The following is a 26,799-nucleotide window of genomic DNA, read 5'->3' on the forward strand; positions in this document are numbered from 1 at the left end:
AATGAGTCTCTCAAATCAACTACATAGACTCCTTTCTCCAATTTTCCGACATTTTCAATAGCTTGCCTTGAAAAATCAGAAGGTAAATCAATGTTATGACAGAAATCCGCTTTTTGGCATTTTCTCAGCGAGAAACAGTCATTTTATACCTGAAACACTGTAAGTGGTTTGGTGAGTCCAATAATGAAATGAGTATCTCAAATCAACTACATAGACTCCTTTCTCCAATTTTATGACGTTTTCAATAGCTTGCCTTGAAAAATCAGAAGGTAAATCAATGTTATGACAGAAATCCGCTTTTTGGCATTTTCTCAGCGAGAAACAGTCATTTTGTATCTGAAACACTGTAAGTGGTTTGGTGAGTCCAATAATGAAATGAGTCTCTCAAATCAACTACATAGACACCTTTCTCCAATTTTTTAACGTTTTCAATAGCTTGCCTTAAAAAATCAGAAGGTAAATCAATGTTATGACAGAAATCCGCTTTTTGGCATTTTCTCAGCGAGAAACAATCATTTTGTACCTGAAACACTGTAAGTGGTTTGGTGAGTCCAATAATGAAATGAGTCTCTCGAATCAACTACATAGACACCTTTCTCCAATTTTCTAACGTTTTCAATAGCTTGCCTTAAAAAATAAGAAGGTAAATCAATGTTATGACAGAAATCCGCTTTTTGGCATTTTCTCAGCGAGAAACAGTCATTTTGTACCTGAAACACTGTAAGTGGTTTGGTGAGTCCAATAATGAAATGAGTCTCTCAAATCAACTACATAGACTCCTTTCTCCAATTTTCCGACATTTTCAATAGCTTGCCTTGAAAAATAAGAAGGTAAATCAATGTTATGACAGAAATCCGGTTTTTGGCATTTTCTCAGCGAGAAACAGTCATTTTGTACCTGAAACACTGTAAGCGGTTTGGAGAGTCCAATAATGAAATGAGTCTCTCAAATCAACTACATAGACACCTTTCTCCAATTTTCTAACGTTTTCAATAGCTTGCCTTAAAAAATCAGAAGGTAAATCAATGTTATGACAGAAATCCGCTTTTTGGCATTTTCTCAGCGAGAAACAGTCATTTTGTACCTGAAACACTGTAAGTGGTTTGGTGAGTCCAATAATGAAATGAGTCTCTCAAATCAACTACATAGACTCCTTTCTCCAATTTTCCGACATTTTCAATAGCTTGCCTTGAAAAATCAGAAGGTAAATCAATGTTATGACAGAAATCCGCTTTTTGGCATTTTCTCAGCGAGAAACAGTCATTTTGTACCTGAAACACTGTAAGTGGTTTGGTGAGTCCAATAATGAAATGAGTCTCTCAAATCAACTACATAGACTCCTTTCTCCAATTTTCTAACGTTTTCAATAGCTTGCCTTAAAAAATCAGAAGGTAAATCAATGTTATGACAGAAATCCGCTTTTTGGCATTTTCTCAGCGAGAAACAGTCATTTTGTACCTGAAACACTGTAAGTGGTTTGGTGAGTCCAATAATGAAATGAGTCGCTCAAATCAACTACATAGACACCTTTCTCCAATTTTCTAACGTTTTCAATAGCTTGTCTTAAAAAATCAGAAGGTAAATCAATGTTATGACAGAAATCCGCTTTTTGGCAGTTTCTCAGCGAGAAACAGTCATTTTGTACCTGAAACACTGTAAGTGGTTTGGTGAGTCCAATAATGAAATGAGTCCCTCAAATCAACTACATAGACTCCTTTCTCCAATTTTCTGACGTTTTCAATAGGTTGCCTTAAAGATTCAGAAGGTAAAACAATATTATTATAGAAATCCGCTTTTTGGCATTTTCTAGGCGAGAAACAGTCATTTTGTACCTGAAACACTGTAAGTGGTTTGGTGAGTCCAATAATGAAATGAGTCTCTCAAATCAACTACTGAGACTCCTTTCTCCAATTTTCTGACGTTTTCAATAGCTTGCCTTGAAAAATCAGAAGGTAAATCAATGTTATGACAGAAATCCGCTTTTTGGCATTTTCTCAGCGAGAAACAGTCATTTTGTACCTGAAACACTGTAAGTGGTTTGGTGAGTCCAATAATGAAATGAGTCTCTCAAATCAACTACATAGACTCCTTTCTCCAATTTTCTGACGTTTTCAATAGCTTGCCTTGAAAAATCAGAAGGTAAATCAATGTTATGACAGAAATCCGCTTTTTGGCATTTTCTCAGCGAGAAACAGTCATTTTGTACCTGAAACACTGTAAGTGGTTTGGTGAGTCCAATAATGAAATGAGTCTCTCAAATCAACTACATAGACTAGTTTTTCCAATTTTCTAACGTTTTCAATAGCTTGCCTTAAAAAATCAGAAGGTAAAACAATGTTATTACAGAAATCCGCTTTTTGCCATTTTCTCAGCGAGAAACAGTCATTTTGTACCTGAAACACTGTAAGTGGTTTGGTGAGTCCAATACTGAAATGAGTCTCTCAAATCAACTACACAGACTCCTTTCTCCAATTTTCTGACGTTTTCCATAGCTTGCCTTAAAAAATCAGAAGGTAAATCAATGTTATGACAGAAATCCGCTTTTTGGCAGTTTCTCAGCGAGAAACAGTCATTTTGTACCTGAAACACTGTAAGTGGTTTGGTGAGTCCAATAATGAAATGAGTCCCTCAAATCAACTACATAGACACCTTTCTCCAATTTTCTGACGTTTTCAATAGGTTGCCTTAAAAATTCAGAAGGTAAATCAATGTTGTGACAGAAATCCGCTTTTTGGCATTTTCTCAGCGAGAAACAGTCATTTTGTACCTGAAACACTGTAAGTGGTTTGGTGAGTCCAATAATGAAATGAGTCGCTCAAATCAACTACATAGACTCCTTTCTCCAATTTTCTGACGTTTTCAATAGCGTGCCTTGAAAAATCAGAAGGTAAATCAATGTTATGACAGAAATCCGCTTTTTGGCATTTTCTCAGCGAGAAACAGTCATTTTGTACCTGAAACACTGTAAGTGGTTTGGTGAGTCCAATAATGAAATGAGTCGCTCAAATCAACTACATAGACTCCTTTCTCCAATTTTCTGACGTTTTCAATAGCGTGCCTTGAAAAATCAGAAGGTAAATCAATGTTATGACAGAAATCCGCTTTTTGGCATTTTCTCAGCGAGAAACAGTCATTTTGTACCTGAAACACTGTAAGTGGTTTGGTGAGTCCAATAATGAAATGAGTCGCTCAAATCAACTACATAGACTCCTTTCTCCAATTTTCTGACGTTTTCAATAGCGTGCCTTGAAAAATCAGAAGGTAAATCAATGTTATGACAGAAATCCGCTTTTTGGCATTTTCTCAGCGAGAAACAGTCATTTTGTACCTGAAACACTGTAAGTGGTTTGGTGAGTCCAATAATGAAATGAGTCTCTCAAATCAACTACATAGACACCTTTCTCCAATTTTCTAACGTTTTCAATAGCTTGCCTTAAAAAATCAGAAGGTAAAACAATGTTATTACAGAAATCCGCTTTTTGGCAGTTTCTCAGCGAGAAACAGTCATTTTGTACCTGAAACACTGTAAGTGGTTTGGTGAGTCCAATAATGAAATGAGTCTCTCAAATCAACTACATAGACTCCTTTCTCCAATTTTCTGACGTTTTCAATAGCTTGCCTTGAAAAATCAGAAGGTAAATCAATGTTATGACAGAAATCCGCTTTTTGGCATTTTCTCAGCGAGAAACAATCATTTTGTACCTGAAACACTGTAAGTGGTATGGTGAGTCCAATAATGAAACGAGTCTCTCAAATCAACTACATAGTCTCCTTTCTCCAATGTTCTGACATTTTCAATAGCTTGCCTTGAAAAATCAGAAGGTAAATCAATGTTATGACAGAAATCCGCTTTTTGGCAGTTTCTCAGCGAGAAACAGTCATTTTGTACCTGAAACACTGTAAGTGGTTTGGTGAGTCCAATAATGAAATGAGTCCCTCAAATCAACTACATAGACACCTTTCTCCAATTTTCTGACGTTTTCAATAGGTTGCCTTAAAAATTCAGAAGGTAAATCAATGTTGTGACAGAAATCCGCTTTTTGGCATTTTCTCAGCGAGAAACAGTCATTTTGTACCTGAAACACTGTAAGTGGTTTGGTGAGTCCAATAATGAAATGAGTCGCTCAAATCAACTACATAGACTCCTTTCTCCAATTTTCTGACGTTTTCAATAGCGTGCCTTGAAAAATCAGAAGGTAAATCAATGTTATGACAGAAATCCGCTTTTTGGCCTTTTGTTTCAGCGAGAAACAGTCATTTTGTACCTGAAACACTGTAAGTGGTTTGGTGAGTCCAATAATGAAATGAGTCTCTCAAATCAACTACATAGACACCTTTCTCCAATTTTCTAACGTTTTCAATAGCTTGCCTTAAAAAATCAGAAGGTAAAACAATGTTATTACAGAAATCCGCTTTTTGGCAGTTTCTCAGCGAGAAACAGTCATTTTGTACCTGAAACACTGTAAGTGGTTTGGTGAGTCCAATAATGAAATGAGTCTCTCAAATCAACTACATAGACTCCTTTCTCCAATTTTCTGACGTTTTCAATAGCTTGCCTTGAAAAATCAGAAGGTAAATCAATGTTATGACAGAAATCCGCTTTTTGGCATTTTCTCAACGAGAAACAGTCATTTTGTACCTGAAACACTGTAAGTGGTTTGGTGAGTCCAATAATTAAATGAGTCTCTCAAATCAACTTCATAGACTCCTTTCTCCAATTTTCCGACATTTTCAATAGCTTGCCTTGAAAAATCAGAAGGTAAATCAATGTTATGACAGAAATCCGCTTTTTGGCATTTTCTCAGCGAGAAACAGTCATTTTGTACCTGAAACACTGTAAGTGGTTTGGTGAGTCCAATAATGAAATGAGTCCCTCAAACCAACTACATAGACACCTTTCTCCAATTTTCCAACGTTTTCAATAGCTTGCCTTAAAAAATCAGAAGGTAAATCAATGTTATGACAGAAATCCGCTTTTTGGCATTTTCTCAGCGAGAAACAGTCATTTTGTACCTGAAACACTGTAAGTGGTTTGGTGAGTCCAATAATGAAATGAGTCTCTCAAATCAACTACATAGACTCCTTTCTCCAATTTTCTGACGTTTTCAATAGCTTGCCTTAAAAAATCAGAAGGTAGGATTCTTAATAGGACTAGCTGTTAATATCCCTAAAATATATCAGCACGATAACTCCTATCGGACATGACTGTGGGGTGGAGTTTGGACAGGATCGCGGGGCACCACCAAATCTACACGTCATCAGTTGTGTGCCTTGTCTTCATCAGGTGTTTCGGCCTCTTAACACAATACACCCTCTTCCAAGGTTGGCCTTCCACAGGCTGATCAGACCTGGGTGTGTGTCATATGGTGGCACCCCGTGGTCATCAAACAGCCCATGTTGCATCCCTCCGTTTCAGCCACAGCCAGTGACTGCTCCGTTCGGCTGCTTTGGCAAGTTCTTTTATTGCCTTCCGCTGGGCCTGTCCTCTGATCCCAACTTCCTTCAGGAGCCGTGTGGTGGACCTGGCTACAAAGCCTCGGCAGCCAACCTCCACTGGCCACACCTTTACGTTCCATCCCCGCGCCTCAGCATCAGCTGCTAGGTTAGCATAACGCAGCATTTTTCTTTCGAATGCTTCGTCGATGTTATCCTCCCACGGGACAGTCAGCTCCACAATGAAGACACGCCGGCAGGACTTGGACCAGAGGACCAAATCTGGGCGCAGGTTGGTTGCTGCGATTTCTGGCGGGAAAGTGAGCCTCTGGCTGAGGTCTACCCGCATTTCCCAATCCCGGGCTGTGTCCAGTGGGCCTGAGTTTGGAGGTGATGGCTTGGTTCTCCGTTTCTCCCCTTGTCGGACGAATGTTGTCTTCCGTGGGAGGGTGGTCTGGGTTTTGAAAGGCATGGCGTTGATGGTGACCCTCTTGTCCTCAAGTTCGGCAGCCAAGCCCTTCAACCCTTGGTTATGGCGCCAGGTGTATCTTCCTTGAGTCAGGCTGGTCTTGCAACCCACCAGGATGTGTTTGAGGGTTGCTGGGGCTGCACACTGCAGGCAGGCTGGGTCCTCTCCATACCAGAGATGTAGGTTGGTTGGAGAGGGCAGGACATCATAAGTGGCTCTGATGATGAAGCTGAGCCTATTAGCCTCCATGCTCCACATCTCATTCCACGTGATTTTCCTCCTCTCCACACCCTCCCACCTCATCCAGCGTCCTTGCTGGGCTTGGGAGACTGCCTTGGCACACCTGGCTGCCTCCCCCTGGTTGCGCACCTCCTCAACCACCATGTGTCGCCGTTCAGACGGAGTAGCCTTTTGCCAAGCAGGTGTTGTTGCTTCCAGGCCAAGACCCCCTCTGCCATGTTGGACTCGTCCCACTATATCCCGGTGTCTGAGGGTGGTCTTTGCCACTGCTACTGCTGCAGATGGTTTCCATTTCTTCCCTGTTGCCAGGTTTGGAGCCGCATCTCTGACGCATGGGTCCCGGGATTCTGTAAGAGTCATTTCCACCCTTGTTTTGGCACATTTGTACTCCTCCACCAGGCTTGAGATTGGAAGGGAGAGCGCTCCATTGCCATACAGGCCTATGCTGGAAAGGCATCTCGGCAGTCCAAGCCACTTCCTCACTTGGGCATTCACCAGTCTCTCAAGCCGATTGACATAATAGATGGAAATTGGCCACATGAGGCGAGGTAGCAGCCCAAACTTAAAGCACCATAGCTTCAATTTTCCAGGGAGAGCAGTGTTGTTAATCTGCTTGAGGCCGCTGATTGTATCCTGCCTGAGTTGTTCCACCTGCTCAGAGTCTTTAAGTTCTGCGCTATACCATCGGCCAAGGCTTTTGATAGGCTTCTCCAGAACTTTTGGGATTGGCTGGTCGTCCACATAGAACCTTGCATTGGTGAGCTTACCTTTGACAATGGAGATGCTACGGGATTTGCTGGGTTTAATCTCCATTCGTGCCCATTTGATGTTTCCCCGGAGTTTCTCCAGCAGACGTTTGGTACATGCGACCGTTGTTGTTATTGTCGTCATGTCGTCCATGTACGCCCTGATTGGGGGAAGACGGAGCCCGCTCTTCAATCGTTCTCCTCCAACCACCCATCGTGATGCACGAATAAGTAGCTCCATTGCCATTGTAAACACCAGTGGCGAGATGGTGCAGCCCGCCATAATGCCTATCTCAAGGTGCTGCCAGGCAGTTGTACTATCCTGTGCTGTAACACAGAATTGGAGATCCTGGAAGTAGGCTTTGACTAGACTTGTGATGCCCTCTGGCACTTGAAAGAAGTTGAACGCTGTCCACAAGATCTCATGAGGCACTGACCCGAAGGCATTGGCAAGATCTAAAAACACCACATGCAGGTCTTTCTTCTCCTTCTTGGCCGTCTGTACTTGGTGCCCGATGACATTTGTGTGTTCCAAGTAACCTGAGAATCCACTTATCCCTGCCTTTTGCACTGAGGTGTCAACAAAGTTGTTCGCCAGCAGGAATGCTGAGAGCCTACGGGCCACGACACTGAAGAAAATCTTTCCTTCCACATTGAGAAGGCTGATCTGGCAAAACTGCTCGATGGTTGAGGAATTCTTCTCTTTGGGAATCAGGATCCCTCCTGCCCGTTGCCATGCCTTTGGTATCATTCCTTTTTCCCATGCCACTTTCATAAGCTTCCAGAGGTATTTCAAGATGCCTGGCGTGTTCTTATACACCCTGTATGGAATGCCGTTGGGCCCCGGGGCTGAAGCTGTTCTTGCCCGTTTTACTGTGCTCTCAACTTCGCTCCATGTGGGGGGCCTTGTTTCCATCTGGTGCTCAGGTGGTTGGATGGGTGGCATATCCTCCGGAATGCTGGCTGGCACATGCCTCTGTTTGTCGGAGTAGGTCTTCCGAAGATGTTCTTCCAGTTCTCTTATGGGTACTTTGAGGGTCCCAGATTTCTCCCTGACAAAGAGGTCCTTAACAAATTTATAGGGATCTCTGTAGAAGGCAGTCCTCGTTCGCTCTCTCTTCTTATGTTGCCTTCTCAGGCATTCTGCTCTTCGCAGTGCTGCCAGACGCTGCTTGATGTCGCCCTGTAGTGCCCCAAGGCCTTTCCTTTCCACTTCCGTGGCCTTCTTCCATTGTTTCCTCAGGCACCTCCTTTCTTTCACGAGTCTCTGAATCTCTTGTTGTCTCCTGGACTTGAGATGAGCAGATGGTTCCTTCTGTGTCTGCAAGTTCTCACGTTTCACACCAAATCTCTCTGCTCCATAGATATAAATGGTCTCTCCGATCTTGTCCAGTTTTTTCTCCACACCCCCTTTCAGACCTTCTAAAAGGTGGACGAGGTCTGTGTCTGTGGTTTCCCACTCCTTTTTCTGACAGGATTTAGGCCACAAGATTTGAGGTTTTCGTCCAGTCAGCCTCCGCTCTACTGCTGTCTGTGGCTGGATGGGCTCTGGGCTGATGTTCATAAATGGATCTGTGCTTGATTGAGCTTCGTCTGGGGTTCTGATACCCTGTGGACTGTGGTGAATATCCTGCCATTGGGCTTCACTCGACTGATTTGCCCTACCTCTAAGGAAGTAATGGTCAATGCGAGGCCCCTTGCTAAGCTCTCTCAGACACTTGAAACAATGTTATTACAGAAATCCGCTTTTTGGCATTTCCTCAGCGAGAAACAGTCATTTTGTACCTGAAACACTGTAAGTGGTTTGGTGAGTCCAATAATGAAATGAGTCTCTCAAATCAACTACATAGACACCTTTCTCCAATTTTCTAATGTTTTCAATAGCTTGCCTTAAAAAATCTGAAGGTAAATCAATGTTATGACAGAAATCCGCTTTTTGGCATTTTCTCAGCGAGAAACAGTCATTTTGTACCTGAAACACTGTAAGTGGTTTGGTGAGTCCAATAATGAAATGAGTCTCTCAAATCAACTACATAGACTCCTTTCTCCAATTTTATGACGTTTACAATAGCTTGCCTTGAAAAATCAGAAGGTAAATCAATGTTATGACAGAAATCCGCTTTTTGGCATTTTCTCAGCGAGAAACAGTCATTTTGTACCTGAAACACTGTAAGTGGTTTGGTGAGTCCAATAATGAAATGAGTCTCTCAAATCAACTACATAGACACCTTTCTCCAATTTTCTAACGTTTTCAATAGCTTGCCTTAAAAAATCAGAAGGTAAATCAATGTTATGACAGAAATCCGCTTTTTGGCATTTTCTCAGCGAGAAACAGTCATTTTGTACCTGAAACACTGTAAGTGGTTTGGTGAGTCCAATAATGAAATGAGTCTCTCAAATCAACTACATAGACTCCTTTCTCCAATTTTCTAACGTTTTCAATAGCTTGCCTTAAAAAATCAGAAGGTAAATCAATGTTATGACAGAAATCCGCTTTTTGGCATTTTCTCAGCGAGAAACAGTCATTTTGTACCTGAAACACTGTAAGTGGTTTGGTGAGTCCAATAATGAAATGAGTCTCTCAAATCAACTACATAGACTCCTTTCTCCAATTTTATGACGTTTTCAATAGCTTGCCTTGAAAAATCAGAAGGTAAATCAATGTTATGACAGAAATCCGTTTTTTGGCATTTTCTCAGCGAGAAACAGTCATTTTGTACCTGAAACACTGTAAGTGGTTTGGTGAGTCCAATAATGAAATGAGTCTCTCAAATCAACTACATAGACACCTTTCTCCAATTTTCTAACGTTTTCAATAGCTTGCCTTAAAAAATCAGAAGGTAAATCAATGTTATGACAGAAATCCGCTTTTTGGCATTTTCTCAGCGAGAAACAGTCATTTTGTACCTGAAACACTGTAAGACGTTTGGTGAGTCCAATAATGAAATGAGTCTCTCAAATCAACTATATAGACTCCTTTCTCCAATTTTCCGACATTTTCAATAGCTTGCCTTGAAAAATCAGAAGGTAAATCAATGTTATGACAGAAATCCGCTTTTTGGCATTTTCTCAGCGAGAAACAGTCATTTTGTACCTGAAACACTGTAAGTGGTTTGGTGAGTCCAATAATGAAATGAGTCCCTCAAATCAACTACATAGACTCCTTTCTCCAATTTTCCAACGTTTTCAATAGCTTGCCTTAAAAAATCAGAAGGTAAATCAATGTTATGACAGAAATCCGCTTTTTGGCATTTTCTCAGCGAGAAACAGTCATTTTGTACCTGAAACACTGTAAGTGGTTTGGTGAGTCCAATAATGAAATGAGTCTCTCAAATCAACTACATAGACTCCTTTCTCCAATTTTCTGACGTTTTCAATAGCTTGCCTTAAAAAATCAGAAGGTAGGATTCTTAATAGGACTAGCTGTTAATATCCCTAAAATATATCAGCACGATAACTCCTATCGGACATGACTGTGGGGTGGAGTTTGGACAGGATCGCGGGGCACCACCAAATCTACACGTCATCAGTTGTGTGCCTTGTCTTCATCAGGTGTTTCGGCCTCTTAACACAATACACCCTCTTCCAAGGTTGGCCTGCCACAGGCTGATCAGACCTGGGTGTGTGTCATATGGTGGCACCCCGTGGTCATCAAACAGCCCATGTTGCATCCCTCCGTTTCAGCCACAGCCAGTGACTGCTCCGTTCGGCTGCTTTGGCAAGTTCTTTTATTGCCTTCCGCTGGGCCTGTCCTCTGATCCCAACTTCCTTCAGGAGCCGTGTGGTGGACCTGGCTACAAAGCCTCGGCAGCCAACCTCCACTGGCCACACCTTTACGTTCCATCCCCGCGCCTCAGCATCAGCTGCTAGGTTAGCATAACGCAGCGTTTTTCTTTCGAATGCTTCGTCGATGTTATCCTCCCACGGGACAGTCAGCTCCACAATGAAGACACGCCGGCAGGACTTGGACCAGAGGACCAAATCTGGGCGCAGGTTGGTTGCTGCGATTTCTGGCGGGAAAGTGAGCCTCTGGCTGAGGTCTACCCGCATTTCCCAATCCCGGGCTGTGTCCAGTGGGCCTGAGTTTGGAGGTGATGGCTTGGTTCTCCGTTTCTCCCCTTGTCGGACGAATGTTGTCTTCCGTGGGAGGGTGGTCTGGGTTTTGAAAGGCATGGCGTTGATGGTGACCCTCTTGTCCTCAAGTTCGGCAGCCAAGCCCTTCAACCCTTGGTTATGGCGCCAGGTGTATCTTCCTTGAGTCAGGCTGGTCTTGCAACCCACCAGGATGTGTTTGAGGGTTGCTGGGGCTGCACACTGCAGGCAGGCTGGGTCCTCTCCATACCAGAGATGTAGGTTGGTTGGAGAGGGCAGGACATCATAAGTGGCTCTGATGATGAAGCTGAGCCTATTAGCCTCCATGCTCCACATCTCATTCCACGTGATTTTCCTCCTCTCCACACCCTCCCACCTCATCCAGCGTCCTTGCTGGGCTTGGGAGACTGCCTTGGCACACCTGGCTGCCTCCCCCTGGTTGCGCACCTCCTCAACCACCATGTGTCGCCGTTCAGACGGAGTAGCCTTTTGCCAAGCGGGTGTTGTTGCTTCCAGGCCAAGACCCCCTCTGCCATGTTGGACTCGTCCCACTATATCCCGGTGTCTGAGGGTGGTCTTTGCCACTGCTACTGCTGCAGATGGTTTCCATTTCCTCCCTGTTGCCAGGTTTGGAGCCGCATCTCTGACGCATGGGTCCCGGGATTCTGTAAGAGTCATTTCCACCCTTGTTTTGGCACATTTGTACTCCTCCACCAGGCTTGAGATTGGAAGGGAGAGCGCTCCATTGCCATACAGGCCTATGCTGGAAAGGCATCTCGGCAGTCCAAGCCACTTCCTCACTTGGGCATTCACCAGTCTCTCAAGCCGATTGACATAAGATAAGGTGACCTCATAGATGGAAATTGGCCACATGAGGCGAGGTAGCAGCCCAAACTTAAAGCACCATAGCTTCAATTTTCCAGGGAGAGCAGTGTTGTTAATCTTCTTGAGGCCGCTGATTGTATCCTGCCTGAGTTGTTCCACCTGCTCAGAGTCTTTAAGTTCTGCGCTATACCATCGGCCAAGGCTTTTGATAGGCTTCTCCAGAACTGTTGGGATTGGCTGGTCGTCCACATAGAACCTTGCATTTGTGAGCTTACCTTTGACAATGGAGATGCTACGGGATTTGCTGGGTTTAATCTCCATTCGTGCCCATTTGATGTTTCCCCGGAGTTTCTCCAGCAAACGTTTGGTACATGCGACCGTTGTTGTTATTGTCGTCATGTCGTCCATGTACGCCCTGATTGGGGGAAGACGGAGCCCGCTCTTCAATCGTTCTCCTCCAACCACCCATCGTGATGCACGAATAAGTAGCTCCATTGCCATTGTAAACACCAGTGGCGAGATGGTGCAGCCCGCCATAATGCCTATCTCAAGGTGCTGCCAGGCAGTTGTACTATCCTGTGCTGTAACACAGAATTGGAGATCCTAGAAGTAGGCTTTGACTACACTTGTGATGCCCTCTGGCACTTGAAAGAAGTTGAACGCTGTCCACAAGATCTCATGAGGCACTGACCCGAAGGCATTGGCAAGATCTAAAAACACCACATGCAGGTCTTTCTTCTCCTTCTTGGCCGTCTGTACTTGGTGCCCGATGACATTTGTGTGTTCCAAGTAACCTGAGAACCCACTCATCCCTGCCTTTTGCACTGAGGTGTCAACAAAGTTGTTCGCCAGCAGGAATGCTGAGAGCCTACGGGCCACGACACTGAAGAAAATCTTTCCTTCCACATTGAGAAGGCTGATCTGGCGAAACTGCTCGATGGTTGAGGAATTCTTCTCTTTGGGAATCAGGATCCCTCCTGCCCGTCGCCATGCCTTTGGTATCATTCCTTTTTCCCATGCCACTTTCATAAGCTTCCAGAGGTATTTCAAGATGCCTGGCGTGTTCTTATACACCCTGTATGGAATGCCGTTGGGCCCCGGGGCTGAAGCTGTTCTTGCCCGTTTTACTGTGCTCTCAACTTCGCTCCATGTGGGGGGCCTTGTTTCCATCTGGTGCTCAGGTGGTTGGATGGGTGGCATATCCTCCGGAATGCTGGCTGGCACATGCCTCTGTTTGTCGGAGTAGGTCTTCCGAAGATGTTCTTCCAGTTCTCTTATGGGTACTTTGAGGGTCCCAGATTTCTCCCTGACAAAGAGGTCCTTAACAAATTTATAGGGATCTCTGTAGAAGGCAGTCCTCGTTCGCTCTCTCTTCTTATGTTGCCTTCTCAGGCTTTCTGCTCTTCGCAGTGCTGCCAGACGCTGCTTGATGTCGCCCTGTAGTGCCCCAAGGCCTTTCCTTTCCACTTCCGTGGCCTTCTTCCATTGTTTCCTCAGGCACCTCCTTTCTTTCACGAGTCTCTGAATCTCTTGTTGTCTCCTGGACTTGAGATGAGCAGATGGTTCCTTCTGTGTCTGCAAGTTCTCACGTTTCACACCAAATCTCTCTGCTCCATAGCTATAAATGGTCTCTCCGATCTTGTCCAGTTTTTTCTCCACACCCCCTTTCAGACCTTCTAAAAGGTGGACGAGGTCTGTGTCTGTGGTTTCCCACTCCTTTTTCTGACAGGATTTAGGCCACAAGATTTGAGGTTTTCGTCCAGTCAGCCTCCGCTCTACTGCTGTCTGTGGCTGGATGGGCTCTGGGCTGATGTTCATAAATGGATCTGTGCTTGATTGAGCTTCGTCTGGGGTTCTGATACCCTGTGGACTGTGGTGAATATCCTGCCACTGGGCTTCACTCGACTGATTTGCCCTACCTCTAAGGAAGTAATGGTCAATGCGAGGCCCCTTGCTAAGCTCTCTCAGACACTTGAAACAATGTTATTACAGAAATCCGCTTTTTGGCATTTTCTCAGCGAGAAACAGTCATTTTGTACCTGAAACACTGTAAGTGGTTTGGTGAGTCCAATAATGAAATGAGTCTCTCAAATCAACTACATAGACACCTTTCTCCAATTTTCTAACGTTTTCAATAGCTTGCCTTAAAAAATCAGAAGGTAAAACAATGTTCTTACAGAAATCCGCTTTTTGGCAGTTTCTCAGCGAGAAACAGTCATTTTGAACCTGAAACACTGTAAGTGGTTTGGTGAGTCCAATAATGAAATGAGTCTCTCAAATCAACTACATAGACTCCTTTCTCCAATTTTATGACGTTTTCAATAGCTTGCCTTGAAAAATCAGAAGGTAAATCAATGTTATGACAGAAATCCGCTTTTTGGCATTTTCTCAGCGAGAAACAGTCATTTTGTACCTGAAACACTGTAAGTGGTTTGGTGAGTCCAATAATGAAATGAGTCTCTCAAATCAACTACATAGACTCCTTTCTCCAATTTTCTGACGTTTTCAATAGCTTGCCTTAAAAATTCAGAAGGTAAAACAATGTTATTACAGAAATCCGCTTTTTGGCATTTTCTCAGCGAGAAACAGTCATTTTGTACCTGAAACACTGTAAGTGGTTTGGTGAGTCCAATAATGAAATGAGTCCCTCAAATCAACTACATAGACTCCTTTCTCCAATTTTCTGACGTTTTCAATAGCTTGCCTTAAAAAATCAGAAGGTAAAACAATGTTATTACAGAAATCCGCTTTTTGGCATTTTCTCAGCGAGAAACGGTCATTTTGTACCTGAAACACTGTAAGTGGTTTGGTGAGTCCAATAATGAAATGAGTCTCTCAAATCAACTACATAGACTCCTTTCTCCAATTTTCTGACGTTTTCAATAGCTTGCCTTAAAAAATCAGAAGGTAAAACAATGTTATTACAGAAATCCGCTTTTTGGCATTTTCTCAGCGAGAAACGGTCATTTTGTACCTGAAACACTGTAAGTGGTTTGGTGAGTCCAATAATGAAATGAGTCTCTCAAATCAACTACATAGACTCCTTTCTCCAATTTTCTGACGTTTTCAATAGCTTGCCTTGAAAAATCAGAAGGTAAATCAATGTTATGACAGAAATCCGCTTTTTGGCATTTTCTCAGCGAGAAACAGTCATTTTGTACCTGAAACACTGTAAGTGGTTTGGTGAGTCCAATAATGAAATGAGTCTCTCAAATCAACTACATAGACTCCTTTCTCCAATTTTCTGACGTTTTCAATAGCTTGCCTTAAAAATTCAGAAGGTAAAACAATGTTATTACAGAAATCCGCTTTTTGGCATTTTCTCAGCGAGAAACAGTCATTTTGTACCTGAAACACTGTAAGTGGTTTGGTGAGTCCAATAATGAAATGAGTCCCTCAAATCAACTACATAGACTCCTTTCTCCAATTTTCTGACGTTTTCAATAGCTTGCCTTAAAAAATCAGAAGGTAAAACAATGTTATTACAGAAATCCGCTTTTTGGCATTTTCTCAGCGAGAAACGGTCATTTTGTACCTGAAACACTGTAAGTGGTTTGGTGAGTCCAATAATGAAATGAGTCTCTCAAATCAACTACATAGACTCCTTTCTCCAATTTTCTGACGTTTTCAATAACTTGCCTTAAAAAATCAGAAGGTAAATCAATGTTATTACAGAAATCCGCTTTTTGGCATTTTCTCAGCGAGAAACAGTCATTTTGTACCTGAAACACTGTAAGTGGTTTGGTGAGTCCAATAATGAAATGAGTCTCTCAAATCAACTACTTAGACTCCTTTCTCCAATTTTCTGACGTTTTCAATAGCTTGCCTTGAAAAATCAGAAGGTAAAACAATGTTATTACAGAAATCCGCTTTTTGGCATTTTCTCAGCGAGAAACGGTCATTTTGTACTTGAAACACTGTAAGTGGATAGGTGAGTCCAATAATGAAATGAGTCCCTCAAATCAACTACATAGACACCTTTCTCCAATTTTCTAACGTTTTCAATTGCTTGCCTTAAAAAATCAGAAGGTAAATCAATGTTATGACAGAGATCCGCTTTTTGGCAGTTTCTCAGCGAGAAACAGTCATTTTGTACCTGAAACACTGTAAGTGGTTTGGTGAGTCCAATAATGAAATGAGTCTCTCAAATCAACTACATAGACTCCTTTCTCCAATTTTCGGACGTTTTCAATAGCTTGCCTTAAAAAATCAGAAGGTAAATCAATGTTATGACAGAAATCCGCTTTTTGGCATTTTCTCAGCGAGAAACAGTCATTTTGTACCTGAAACATTGTAAGTGGTTTGGTGAGTCCAATAATGAAATGAGTCTCTCAAATCAACTACATAGACTCCTTTCTCCAATTTTCTAACGTTTTCGATAGCTTGCCTTAAAAAATCAGAAGGTAAAACAATGTTATTACAGAAATCCGCTTTTTGGCATTTTCTCAGCGAGAAACTGTCATTTTGTACCTGAAACGCTGTAAGTGGTTTGGTGAGTCCAATAATGAAATGAGTCTCTCAAATCAACTACATAGACTCCTTTCTCCAATTTTCTGACGTTTTCCATAGCTTGCCTTAAAAAATCAGAAGGTAAATCAATGTTATGAAAGAAATCCGCTTTTTGGCAGTTTCTCAGCGAGAAACAGTCATTTTGTACCTGAAACACTGTAAGTGGTTTGGTGAGTCCAATAATGAAATGAGTCTCTCAAATCAACTACATAGACTCCTTTCTCCAATTTTCTGACGTTTTCAATAACTTGCCTTAAAAAATCAGAAGGTAAATCAATGTTATTACAGAAATCCGCTTTTTGGCATTTTCTCAGCGAGAAACAGTCATTTTGTACCTGAAACACTGTAAGTGGTTTGGTGAGTCCAATAATGAAATGAGTCTCTCAAATCAACTACTTAGACTCCTTTCTCCAATTTTCTGACGTTTTCAATAGCTTGCCTTGAAAAATCAGAAGGTAAAACAATGTTATTACAGAAATCCGCTTTTTGGCATTTTCTCAGCGAGAAACGGTCATTTTGTACTTGAAACACTGTAAGTGGATAGGTGAGTCCAATAATGAAATGAGTCCCTCAAATCAACTACATAGACACCTTTCTCCAATTTTCTAACGTTTTCAATTGCTTGCCTTAAAAAATCAGAAGGTAAATCAATGTTATGACAGAGATCCGCTTTTTGGCAGTTTCTCAGCGAGAAACAGTCATTTTGTACCTGAAACACTGTAAGTGGTTTGGTGAGTCCAATAATGAAATGAGTCTCTCAAATCAACTACATAGACTCCTTTCTCCAATTTTCGGACGTTTTCAATAGCTTGCCTTAAAAAATCAGAAGGTAAATCAATGTTATGACAGAAATCCGCTTTTTGGCATTTTCTCAGCGAGAAACAGTCATTTTGTACCTGAAACATTGTAAGTGGTTTGGTGAGTCCAATAATGAAATGAGTCTCTCAAATCAACTACATAGACTCCTTTCTCCAATTTTCTAACGTTTTCGATAGCTTGCCTTAAAAAATCAGAAGGTAAAACAATGTTATTACAGAAATCCGCTTTTTGGCATTTTCTCAGCGAGAAACTGTCATTTTGTACCTGAAACGCTGTAAGTGGTTTGGTGAGTCCAATAATGAAATGAGTCTCTCAAATCAACTACATAGACTCCTTTCTCCAATTTTCTGACGTTTTCCATAGCTTGCCTTAAAAAATCAGAAGGTAAATCAATGTTATGAAAGAAATCCGCTTTTTGGCAGTTTCTCAGCGAGAAACAGTCATTTTGTACCTGAAACACTGTAAGTGGTTTGGTGAGTCCAATAATGAAATGAGTCGCTCAAATCAACTACATAGACACCTTTCTCCAATTTTCTAACGTTTTCAATAGCTTGCCTTAAAAAATCAGAAGGTAAATCAATGTTATGACAGAAATCCGCTTTTTGGCAGTTTCTCAGCGAGAAACAGTCATTTTGTACCTGAAAAACTGTAAGTGGTTTGGTGAGTCCAATAATGAAATGAGTCTCTCAAATCAACTACATAGACACCTTTCTCCAATTTTCTAAGGCTTTCAATAGCTTGCCTTAAAAAATCAGAAGGTAAAACAATGTTATGACAGAAATCCGCTTTTTGGCATTTTCTCAGCGAGAAACTGTCATTTTGTACCTGAAACACTGTAAGTGGTTTGGTGAGTCCAATAATGAAATGAGTCGCTCAAATCAACTACATAGACACCTTTCTCCAATTTTCTAACGTTTTCAATAGCTTGTCTTAAAAAATCAGAAGGTAAATCAATGTTATGACAGAAATCCGCTTTTTGGCAGTTTCTCAGCGAGAAACAGTCATTTTGTACCTGAAACACTGTAAGTGGTTTGGTGAGTCCAATAATGAAATGAGTCCCTCAAATCAACTACATAGACTCCTTTCTCCAATTTTCTGACGTTTTCAATAGGTTGCCTTAAAGATTCAGAAGGTAAAACAATATTATTACAGAAATCCGCTTTTTGGCATTTTCTAGGCGAGAAACAGTCATTTTGTACCTGAAACACTGTAAGTGGTTTGGTGAGTCCAATAATGAAATGAGTCTCTCAAATCAACTACTTAGACTCCTTTCTCCAATTTTCTGACGTTTTCAATAGCTTGCCTTGAAAAATCAGAAGGTAAATCAATGTTATGGCAGAAATCCGCTTTTTGGGATTTTCTCAGCGAGAAACAGTCATTTTGTACCTGAAACACTGTAAGTGGTTTCGTGAGTCCAATAATGAAATGAGTCTCTCAAATCAACTACATAGACTCCTTTCTCCAATTTTCCGACATTTCCAATAGCTTGCCTTGAAAAATCAGAAGGTAAATCAATGTTATGGCAGAAATCCGCTTTTTGGGATTTTCTCAGCGAGAAACAGTCATTTTGTACCTGAAACACTGTAAGTGGTTTGGTGAGTCCAATAATGAAATGAGTCGCTCAAATCAACTACATAGACACCTTTCTCCAATTTTCTAACGTTTTCAATAGCTTGCCTTAAAAAATCAGAAGGTAAATCAATGTTATGACAGAAATCCGCTTTTTGGCCTTTTCTCAGCGAGAAACAGTCATTTTGTACCTGAAACACTGTAAGTGGTTTGGTGAGTCCAATAATGAAATGAGTCTCTCAAATCAACTACATAGAGTCCTTTCTCCAATTTTCCGAAATTTTCAATAGCTTGCCTTGAAAAATCAGAAGGTAAATCAATGTTATGACAGAAATCCGCTTTTTGGCATTTTCTCAGCGAGAAACAGTCATTTTGTACCTGAAACACTGTAAGTGGTTTGGTGAGTCCAATAATGAAATGAGTCTCTCAAATCAACTACATAGACTCCTTTTTCCAATTTTCTAACGTTTTCAATAGCTTGCCTTAAAAAATCAGAAGGTAAATCAATGTTATGACAGAAATCCGCTTTTTGGCATTTTCTCAGCGAGAAACAGTCATTTTGTACCTGAAACACTGTAAGCGGTTTGGAGAGTCCAATAATGAAATGAGTCTCTCAAATCAACTACATAGACACCTTTCTCCAATTTTCTAACGTTTACAATAGCTTGCCTTAAAAAATCAGAAGGTAAATCAATGTTATGACAGAAATCCGCTTTTTGGCATTTTCTCAGCAAGAAACAGTCATTTTGTACCTGAAACACTGTAAGTGGTTTGGTGAGTCCAATAATGAAATGAGTCTCTCAAATCAACTACATAGACTCCTTTCTCCAATTTTCCGACATTTTCAATAGCTTGCCTTGAAAAATCAGAAGGTAAATCAATGTTATGACAGAAATCCGCTTTTTGGCATTTTCTCAGCGAGAAACAGTCATTTTATACCTGAAACACTGTAAGTGGTTTGGTGAGTCCAATAATGAAATGAGTCGCTCAAAACAACTACATAGACACCTTTCTCCAATTTTCTAACGTTTTCAATAGCTTGCCTTAAAAAATCAGAAGGTAAATCAATGTTATGACAGAAATCCGCTTTTTGGCATTTTCTCAGCGAGAAACAGTCATTTTGTACCTGAAACACTGTAAGTGGTTTGGTGAGTCCAATAATGAAATGAGTCTCTCAAATCAACTACATAGACTCCTTTCTCCAATTTTCTAACGTTTTCAATAGCTTGCCTTAAAAAATCAGAAGGTAAATCAATGTTATGACAGAAATCCGCTTTTTGACATTTTCTCAGCGAGAAACAGTCATTTTGTACCTGAAACACTGTAAGTGGTTTGGTGAGTCCAATAATGAAATGAGTATCTCAAATCAACTACATAGACTCCTTTCTCCAATTTTATGACGTTTTCAATAGCTTGCCTTGAAAAATCAGAAGGTAAATCAATGTTATGACAGAAATCCGCTTTTTGGCATTTTCTCAGCGAGAAACAGTCATTTTGTATCTGAAACACTGTAAGTGGTTTGGTGAGTCCAATAATGAAATGAGTCTCTCAAATCAACTACATAGACACCTTTCTCCAATTTTTTAACGTTTTCAATAGCTTGCCTTAAAAAATCAGAAGGTAAATCAATGTTATGACAGAAATCCGCTTTTTGGCATTTTCTCAGCGAGAAACAATCATTTTGTACCTGAAACACTGTAAGTGGTTTGGTGAGTCCAATAATGAAATGAGTCTCTCGAATCAACTACATAGACACCTTTCTCCAATTTTCTAACGTTTTCAATAGCTTGCCTTAAAAAATAAGAAGGTAAATCAATGTTATGACAGAAATCCGCTTTTTGGCATTTTCTCAGCGAGAAACAGTCATTTTGTACCTGAAACACTGTAAGTGGTTTGGTGAGTCCAATAATGAAATGAGTCTCTCAAATCAACTACATAGACTATTTTCTCCAATTTTATGACATTTTCAATAGCTTGCCTTGAAAAATCAGAAGGTAAATCAATGTTATGACAGAAATCCGCTTTTTGGCATTTTCTCAGCGAGAAACAGTCATTTTGTACCTGAAACACTGTAAGTGGTTTGGTGAGTCCAATAATGAAATGAGTCTCTCAAATCAACTACATAGACTCCTTTCTCCAATTTTCCGACATTTTCAATAGCTTGCCTTGAAAAATAAGAAGGTAAATCAATGTTATGACAGAAATCCGGTTTTTGGCATTTTCTCAGCGAGAAACAGTCATTTTGTACCTGAAACACTGTAAGCGGTTTGGAGAGTCCAATAATGAAATGAGTCTCTCAAATCAACTACATAGACACCTTTCTCCAATTTTCTAACGTTTTCAATAGCTTGCCTTAAAAAATCAGAAGGTAAATCAATGTTATGACAGAAATCCGCTTTTTGGCATTTTCTCAGCGAGAAACAGTCATTTTGTACCTGAAACACTGTAAGTGGTTTGGTGAGTCCAATAATGAAATGAGTCTCTCAAATCAACTACATAGACTCCTTTCTCCAATTTTCCGACATTTTCAATAGCTTGCCTTGAAAAATCAGAAGGTAAATCAATGTTATGACAGAAATCCGCTTTTTGGCATTTTCTCAGCGAGAAACAGTCATTTTGTACCTGAAACACTGTAAGTGGTTTGGTGAGTCCAATAATGAAATGAGTCTCTCAAATCAACTACATAGACTCCTTTCTCCAATTTTCTAACGTTTTCAATAGCTTGCCTTAAAAAATCAGAAGGTAAATCAATGTTATGACAGAAATCCGCTTTTTGGCATTTTCTCAGCGAGAAACAGTCATTTTGTACCTGAAACACTGTAAGTGGTTTGGTGAGTCCAATAATGAAATGAGTCTCTCAAATCAACTACCTAGACTCCTTTCTCCAATTTTATGACGTTTTCAATAGCTTGCCTTGAAAAATCAGAAGGTAAATCAATGTTATGACAGAAATCCGCTTTTTGGCATTTTCTCAGCGAGAAACAGTCATTTTGTACCTGAAACACTGTAAGTGGTTTGGTGAGTCCAATAATGAAATGAGTCTCTCAAATCAACTACATAGACACCTTTCTCCAATTTTCTAACGTTTTCAATAGCTTGCCTTAAAAAATCAGAAGGTAAATCAATGTTATGACAGAAATCCGCTTTTTGGCATTTTCTCAGCGAGAAACAGTCATTTTGTACCTGAAACACTGTAAGTGGTTTGGTGAGTCCAATAATGAAATGAGTCGCTCAAATCAACTACATAGACACCTTTCTCCAATTTTCTAACGTTTTCAATAGCTTGTCTTAAAAAATCAGAAGGTAAATCAATGTTATGACAGAAATCCGCTTTTTGGCAGTTTCTCAGCGAGAAACAGTCATTTTGTACCTGAAACACTGTAAGTGGTTTGGTGAGTCCAATAATGAAATGAGTCCCTCAAATCAACTACATAGACTCCTTTCTCCAATTTTCTGACGTTTTCAATAGGTTGCCTTAAAGATTCAGAAGGTAAAACAATATTATTACAGAAATCCGCTTTTTGGCATTTTCTAGGCGAGAAACAGTCATTTTGTACCTGAAACACTGTAAGTGGTTTGGTGAGTCCAATAATGAAATGAGTCTCTCAAATCAACTACTTAGACTCCTTTCTCCAATTTTCTGACGTTTTCAATAGCTTGCCTTGAAAAATCAGAAGGTAAATCAATGTTATGACAGAAATCCGCTTTTTGGCATTTTCTCAGCGAGAAACAGTCATTTTGTACCTGAAACACTGTAAGCGGTTTGGAGAGTCCAATAATGAAATGAGTCTCTCAAATCAACTACATAGACACCTTTCTCCAATTTTCTAACGTTTTCAATAGCTTGCCTTAAAAAATCAGAAGGTAAATCAATGTTATGACAGAAATCCGCTTTTTGGCATTTTCTCAGCGAGAAACAGTCATTTTGTACCTGAAACACTGTAAGTGGTTTGGTGAGTCCAATAATGAAATGAGTCTCTCAAATCAACTACATAGACTCCTTTCTCCAATTTTCCGACATTTTCAATAGCTTGCCTTGAAAAATCAGAAGGTAAATCAATGTTATGACAGAAATCCGCTTTTTGGCATTTTCTCAGCGAGAAACAGTCATTTTGTACCTGAAACACTGTAAGTGGTTTGGTGAGTCCAATAATGAAATGAGTCTCTCAAATCAACTACATAGACTCCTTTCTCCAATTTTCTAACGTTTTCAATAGCTTGCCTTAAAAAATCAGAAGGTAAATCAATGTTATGACAGAAATCCGCTTTTTGGCATTTTCTCAGCGAGAAACAGTCATTTTGTACCTGAAACACTGTAAGTGGTTTGGTGAGTCCAATAATGAAATGAGTCTCTCAAATCAACTACCTAGACTCCTTTCTCCAATTTTATGACGTTTTCAATAGCTTGCCTTGAAAAATCAGAAGGTAAATCAATGTTATGACAGAAATCCGCTTTTTGGCATTTTCTCAGCGAGAAACAGTCATTTTGTACCTGAAACACTGTAAGTGGTTTGGTGAGTCCAATAATGAAATGAGTCTCTCAAATCAACTACATAGACACCTTTCTCCAATTTTCTAACGTTTTCAATAGCTTGCCTTAAAAAATCAGAAGGTAAATCAATGTTATGACAGAAATCCGCTTTTTGGCATTTTCTCAGCGAGAAACAGTCATTTTGTACCTGAAACACTGTAAGTGGTTTGGTGAGTCCAATAATGAAATGAGTCGCTCAAATCAACTACATAGACACCTTTCTCCAATTTTCTAACGTTTTCAATAGCTTGTCTTAAAAAATCAGAAGGTAAATCAATGTTATGACAGAAATCCGCTTTTTGGCAGTTTCTCAGCGAGAAACAGTCATTTTGTACCTGAAACACTGTAAGTGGTTTGGTGAGTCCAATAATGAAATGAGTCCCTCAAATCAACTACATAGACTCCTTTCTCCAATTTTCTGACGTTTTCAATAGGTTGCCTTAAAGATTCAGAAGGTAAAACAATATTATTACAGAAATCCGCTTTTTGGCATTTTCTAGGCGAGAAACAGTCATTTTGTACCTGAAACACTGTAAGTGGTTTGGTGAGTCCAATAATGAAATGAGTCTCTCAAATCAACTACTTAGACTCCTTTCTCCAATTTTCTGACGTTTTCAATAGCTTGCCTTGAAAAATCAGAAGGTAAATCAATGTTATGACAGAAATCCGCTTTTTGGCATTTTCTCAGCGAGAAACAGTCATTTTGTACCTGAAACACTGTAAGTGGTTTGGTGAGTCCAATAATGAAATGAGTCTCTCAAATCAACTACATAGACTCCTTTCTCCAATTTTCTGACGTTTTCAATAGCTTGCCTTGAAAAATCAGAAGGTAAATCAATGTTATGACAGAAATCCGCTTTTTGGCATTTTCTCAGCGAGAAACAGTCATTTTGTACCTGAAACACTGTAAGTGGTTTTGTGAGTCCAATAATGAAATGAGTCTCTCAAATCAACTACATAGACACCTTTCTCCAATTTTCTAACGTTTTCAATAGCTTGCCTTGAAAAATCAGAAGGTAAATCAATGTTATGACAGAAATCCGCTTTTTGGCATTTTCTCAGCGAGAATCAGTCATTTTGTACCTGAAACACTGTAAGTGGTTTGGTGAGTCCAATAATGAAATGAGTCTCTCAAATCAACTACATAGACTAGTTTTTCCAATTTTCTAACGTTTTCAATAGCTTGCCTTAAAAAATCAGAAGGTAAAACAATGTTATTACAGAAATCCGCTTTTTGCCATTTTCTCAGCGAGAAACAGTCATTTTGTACCTGAAACACTGTAAGTGGTTTGGTGAGTCCAATACTGAAATGAGTCTCTCAAATCAACTACACAGACTCCTTTCTCCAATTTTCTGACGTTTTCCATAGCTTGCCTTAAAAAATCAGAAGGTAAATCAATGTTATGACAGAAATCCGCTTTTTGGCAGTTTCTCAGCGAGAAACAGTCATTTTGTACCTGAAACACTGTAAGTGGTTTGGTGAGTCCAATAATGAAATGAGTCGCTCAAATCAACTACATAGACTCCTTTCTCCAATTTTCTGACGTTTTCAATAGCGTGCCTTGAAAAATCAGAAGGTAAATCAATGTTATGACAGAAATCCGCTTTTTGGCATTTTCTCAGCGAGAAACAGTCATTTTGTACCTGAAACACTGTAAGTGGTTTGGTGAGTCCAATAATGAAATGAGTCGCTCAAATCAACTACATAGACTCCTTTCTCCAATTTTCTGACGTTTTCAATAGCGTGCCTTGAAAAATCAGAAGGTAAATCAATGTTATGACAGAAATCCGCTTTTTGGCATTTTCTCAGCGAGAAACAGTCATTTTGTACCTGAAACACTGTAAGTGGTTTGGTGAGTCCAATAATGAAATGAGTCTCTCAAATCAACTACATAGACACCTTTCTCCAATTTTCTAACGTTTTCAATAGCTTGCCTTAAAAAATCAGAAGGTAAAACAATGTTATTACAGAAATCCGCTTTTTGGCAGTTTCTCAGCGAGAAACAGTCATTTTGTACCTGAAACACTGTAAGTGGTTTGGTGAGTCCAATAATGAAATGAGTCTCTCAAATCAACTACATAGACTCCTTTCTCCAATTTTCTGACGTTTTCAATAGCTTGCCTTGAAAAATCAGAAGGTAAATCAATGTTATGACAGAAATCCGCTTTTTGGCATTTTCTCAGCGAGAAACAATCATTTTGTACCTGAAACACTGTAAGTGGTATGGTGAGTCCAATAATGAAACGAGTCTCTCAAATCAACTACATAGTCTCCTTTCTCCAATGTTCTGACATTTTCAATAGCTTGCCTTGAAAAATCAGAAGGTAAATCAATGTTATGACAGAAATCCGCTTTTTGGCAGTTTCTCAGCGAGAAACAGTCATTTTGTACCTGAAACACTGTAAGTGGTTTGGTGAGTCCAATAATGAAATGAGTCCCTCAAATCAACTACATAGACACCTTTCTCCAATTTTCTGACGTTTTCAATAGGTTGCCTTAAAAATTCAGAAGGTAAATCAATGTTGTGACAGAAATCCGCTTTTTGGCATTTTCTCAGCGAGAAACAGTCATTTTGTACCTGAAACACTGTAAGTGGTTTGGTGAGTCCAATAATGAAATGAGTCGCTCAAATCAACTACATAGACTCCTTTCTCCAATTTTCTGACGTTTTCAATAGCGTGCCTTGAAAAATCAGAAGGTAAATCAATGTTATGACAGAAATCCGCTTTTTGGCATTTTCTCAGCGAGAAACAGTCATTTTGTACCTGAAACACTGTAAGTGGTTTGGTGAGTCCAATAATGAAATGAGTCTCTCAAATCAACTACATAGACACCTTTCTCCAATTTTCTAACGTTTTCAATAGCTTGCCTTAAAAAATCAGAAGGTAAAACAATGTTATTACAGAAATCCGCTTTTTGGCAGTTTCTCAGCGAGAAACAGTCATTTTGTACCTGAAACACTGTAAGTGGTTTGGTGAGTCCAATAATGAAATGAGTCTCTCAAATCAACTACATAGACTCCTTTCTCCAATTTTCTGACGTTTTCAATAGCTTGCCTTGAAAAATCAGAAGGTAAATCAATGTTATGACAGAAATCCGCTTTTTGGCATTTTCTCAACGAGAAACAGTCATTTTGTACCTGAAACACTGTAAGTGGTTTGGTGAGTCCAATAATTAAATGAGTCTCTCAAATCAACTTCATAGACTCCTTTCTCCAATTTTCCGACATTTTCAATAGCTTGCCTTGAAAAATCAGAAGGTAAATCAATGTTATGACAGAAATCCGCTTTTTGGCATTTTCTCAGCGAGAAACAGTCATTTTGTACCTGAAACACTGTAAGTGGTTTGGTGAGTCCAATAATGAAATGAGTCCCTCAAACCAACTACATAGACACCTTTCTCCAATTTTCCAACGTTTTCAATAGCTTGCCTTAAAAAATCAGAAGGTAAATCAATGTTATGACAGAAATCCGCTTTTTGGCATTTTCTCAGCGAGAAACAGTCATTTTGTACCTGAAACACTGTAAGTGGTTTGGTGAGTCCAATAATGAAATGAGTCTCTCAA

Source organism: Cololabis saira, unplaced genomic scaffold, assembly GCF_033807715.1.
Source record: "Cololabis saira isolate AMF1-May2022 unplaced genomic scaffold, fColSai1.1 scf026, whole genome shotgun sequence".
Taxonomy (NCBI): domain Eukaryota; kingdom Metazoa; phylum Chordata; class Actinopteri; order Beloniformes; family Belonidae; genus Cololabis; species Cololabis saira.